The following is a 4,827-nucleotide window of genomic DNA, read 5'->3' on the forward strand; positions in this document are numbered from 1 at the left end:
TGTGTGTGTGTGTGTGTGTGTGTGTGTGTGTGTGTGTGTGTATGTGTGTGTGTGTACGTGTGTATTTATACATATTTCTATGTATTATTTTTGCTTATTTTTGCCATATATATATATATCAATACATATATATATAAATATGTGTGTGTGTGTGCGTGTGTGTGTGTGTGTGTACGTGTGTGTGTTTGTGTGTGTGTACATTATATATTATTTATATATATATATATATATTATGCATATGTATATATTATTTGCATATGCACAAGTATGTATTATAATCATATGTATATGTATATATATTTTTGTGTGTGTGTATGTGTGTGTGTGTGTATTTACATATTTTCTTATGTATCATTTCAAAATCTATTGCCACATACATACATCGAGTTATATGTTTATATATTTCCATTGACAACTGAGCTTGACAATGCTTAATTATAGTGCACATGTATTACTTGCTTTCAGGTATGTTGTTTATAGGGCGTTGCTCGCGTGCATACATATGAGTTACTACGTTATGTTATTCGCTGTTCCTTTTGATTTATGGTTACATTCTGGCAAAGCAACCTCGTTGCAATCTAGAATACACGTTTACCGATAGCTTTCCAGAAATCGTCTGTTTTAGTTATACGATCTGTACTACGTTCGACAAGGCCCGATATGTATTCAACTATATATTTATCTATTTGAATCTCCATATAGAATTCGCCTACTTGAGCCTTTTGCCCTCTGTTAACAAATTGTAATTTGTTACGTTTATTATCTTCGGGTATCTGTGCTGATGTCACTCACATAGCATGGTTCGACACTCATGTACTATTTATTTTTAGATTTTGAATGTGCGCTAGAAACATATACACTCAAGTATATATACGAGGAAACCGCACATAACAACTCTATTGAACCTTCGAAACATGAAATCTGTTTCGGTATATATATAGGACTCAATTCAGACATACTGCTCTATTGAGCGAATATCAGACACTCGCATTTCGATGATTGCACTATACCAATTTAGTTGTGATGTTCAATGTACTTCACGCAGTATTCTATTTATAAGCATATTAGAACCCAGCATTGCTATGTGAGTATATGACGTATACTATGGGCAAAGCCAAATTCGGGGCGAAAAGCTCTATTGTGAATTGTAGGGTCCGCCTTCTAACTGCAAATGTCGCATGGTACTAATGCAACAGTCCTTATCATCTTCAGTTTCAAATTTCGCCGCTAATGTGGCCCCAGCTATTCGGAAAATAGTTGGACAGACCAATTGGACGGAGAAGGCTATGCTAGAAGCTCAGATCGCTCGGTGGAATATACCAGAATAATTAAAACCCATTTCTATATATATTACTTCCTACACATCCAATATTGCAACTCGGCCATTAGCCAATGGAATGCACATGACAATGATACTGAAATACGGAATATCGCCAACAAGGGTGTCGTGGATGCCGGTCTTCCAACCCTTTGTGCAGTATTTTTGTACTTATGAACAAGTGTTCACGCGGTTACATTATTATAATGCGGGACATTTTAATCTCCCCGAAAATTAAGTACTGCCCTATTGGTGATATGATAAGGCTGGAGAAAATGTTGTCGGTAAATGTTAGTACAAGTTCATAGTTCATACGTACCACATAGCAAATAATCTGGTACACGCTAATTAAGAATATACCTAGGTATGGTAATTGAAACCATTGCTGAATAACCGTTCACGCTTCCATAACTGTAAAGTGATAAATTGATTCTACTCACATTGTGACAGCATAGAAATGCCAAATACACCTCAATACGAGACGCAATTGCGAACGATTATCAAGGAGATCCCTCTTCTCCCCATCTCCTTCCGATCCAGTTGCCTCTAGAGATTATCTAACAGTAGACAAATCAAAGGCTAGGATATCTACTAGTGTATTTTGTGTAGAAGGTGAAGGTGAGCCTTTGTAGTATATGGGGGGACGAGAGGATGATATTACAACGAATCATAGAGGCTTACTAGTCCATGTATAAAAGCTTGCGCTAGAATATTCTAGAATATTCATACGATTAAGCTATTCTCAGTTTCATTACAAACTCTGAAGTGGCGAATACAACAACAGTAGGTGTTTTAAAATTGCGATCATTGATTCCGAATGCCATTTTTTGCGGTGCTGAAGCATTTTTGTGTGGTGTGGTTTGTTGATGAGGTTTAGTCGACGTCTATCATCGGGTTTGACATCGTCTCGTTGCTCGGATAGACATTCAGCCGTGCAGGTGAAAAATCTTTGTGTGTAACCTCCCCTTTTTAATGCCAATCTCGATGTGCACTCGCACTCACGAACCAATCTTTCTTCTGATAGAAAGTTGTACCAGTGTGTTGATATACCCGCCTTGGTAGTTTGCAACAACTCATCTTTATAACTATTGAGCTGTCTTCTCGCATCTGAGCCAGTACATTAGTAAATACAATGCAAATGTGGATTGTAAACATTTTTACACAATAAAAGTTAATAATAACCTCGCGCAGGTATGGAACTAAAAGCTCTGAGTACCGAGCGGGATATTATCTCTGGTATGTTCACTATGTATGTACATAAATTCCTTTGCATTTTTATATCTACATACATACATACATGATACAACTTCATTTTTTTTTAAACAAAAATATGCTTGGATTTATGTACATAGTTCTATTTTATTTTTTAAAAACATTTAACAAATTGTACATCCATTTGTATGTATTTATTTACATAATATGTACACTTCATATAGAGTACATACCGAGTTTATCTGTTTTTTTATTCAAAACAAAATTTAAGTTTTGAGACATACATATCCCTTTTGAAAGTTAAAGCTATGTATAAGCATTTTAATAAAAAAACGATGTTATTTATGTAACATCGGAATAGATAAATCACGGCTGGGACGCCGCGGGGACTGACTCTCTCGCACTTCACTCAACCCACCCATTCTCACTCACTCACAAACTCTCGCACACACGCTCACACATACGCTCACTCCTCACACCAAACTCTTATAGCACACATCCATACACCCGCACACATACACACTAACCCACACACACCTACTCATACAAACTCACTCACCAAAATTCACTTAACACATGTGTACACATACATACTATTGTTCACGCACACACGCTCAATCATACACGACCACCCCCACACACAAGCTCACTCACACACATGCTCATTCATTCACAAAACTCATACATACACACGCATCTATGCATACTGGCACAAACGTTCACTCACTCACTCACACTCGCTCAATAAAAAAACCAGTTCACTCGTACGCGCTGACTGATACAAACGTCTACACGTGTGTACACACATGTACACGTGTCACACACATACACACACACATATATATATGCACACACACACACATACATACACATACACACGCCCATACACACACATACATACACACACAGAGAGAGAGACACACACACACACACGCTCATAGCCTTTAGCTCACTTTCTCACTCACTAACACTCGCTCACTCACTCCCTCACACACTCTCTCTCACGTGTACACACGTCCAAAAAGAATCATAAAGGACCCCATTATATACTATTAGGTTTTGCTTTTTAAAATTAAAGTAGATAATGTCTTGAGGGATCTCCCCCTTCCCTCCCTCACATTAATTCATCACATACACACAAATACGCATTGTTGCTCAGTCACACGCTCACACATACACACGCTCACCCACACACGCTCACTCATTCATTCTCACTCTCACGTAACCACTCACTCACACACGAGTATACATGTCCACTCACTCGCAAATACTCATACATACAGACGCATTCACGCATACTATAACACACTCAATCTCACACATACGTGCATAGTCTAAAAAATTATGTAATATGGACAACAATAACTTCCGAATTATATGGGGGGGGGGGGGGGGGTTTAAATAAAACAATAAAAAATGACATCAGTTTTTTCCGAATTATAACCCTTTTTATTTTGGAGAGGGGCCTCCGAATGGGGAAAAGGTGTTCCAGACAGATTTTGTCTTCAATACATAATAGAAATAGGGACTCTACACTCTACAGTCTACACTTGAAAGAATGATTTTTAGGTACATAACTACAGACACCACCTACTTTTATCAGTTATCACCGCTATGGCGTCGAGAATAGTAAGCTTCAATTTGGTGGGGAGTGTTGGAGTAAGTTATATTGTTCATTTGTGGGTTTATTCCAGGGTTGTTAAACGGACAAGAAAAGTCCTGTCCGGACAACCATTTCCATTTACGGACAGCCGGATAAAGGGCATCATATGGACCAAACAAACGGACAGGCATCAATCTTGAAATGGTCAAATGGTTTGCGTCAATTTGTACCAGGCGATTTTCAATTTAACAGTGGACAACAGGTCTTTTTCGAATGGGACACATGGACAGACTCAAAAACAGGTCATAATACCATGGACAGCCTTTTTTTCCCGGACAGTTTAGTCCATTTCTGGTTTATTCCCCCGAAAATAAAAACCCCTCGCGCTATCGATTTTAAGGATTACTTCTCATTGGTTCGTTTTAAAACAAAACCCTTTAATATTTAATACTCAAAAAACACAAAATGTGGACCTCTTAGGCTCTTGTAAAGTTGTACCATCCATATTTTTCAATATTAATTTTATTTTAAAAAGGGTCCATTACTATATATATATATATATATATATATATATTAATATATATATTATTTTAGTGTGTCGTCGTCGTCGGAGAAGGTAGTTAGTCGGTACGGTACGTAGTATACCTACCTAACCTTAATTATTAGTATAGTAATACGTAGAAGAAGGTAAAGG

Source organism: Sphaeroforma arctica (genome assembly GCF_001186125.1).
Source record: "Sphaeroforma arctica JP610 unplaced genomic scaffold supercont1.777, whole genome shotgun sequence".
NCBI lineage: Eukaryota > Ichthyosporea > Ichthyophonida > Sphaeroforma > Sphaeroforma arctica.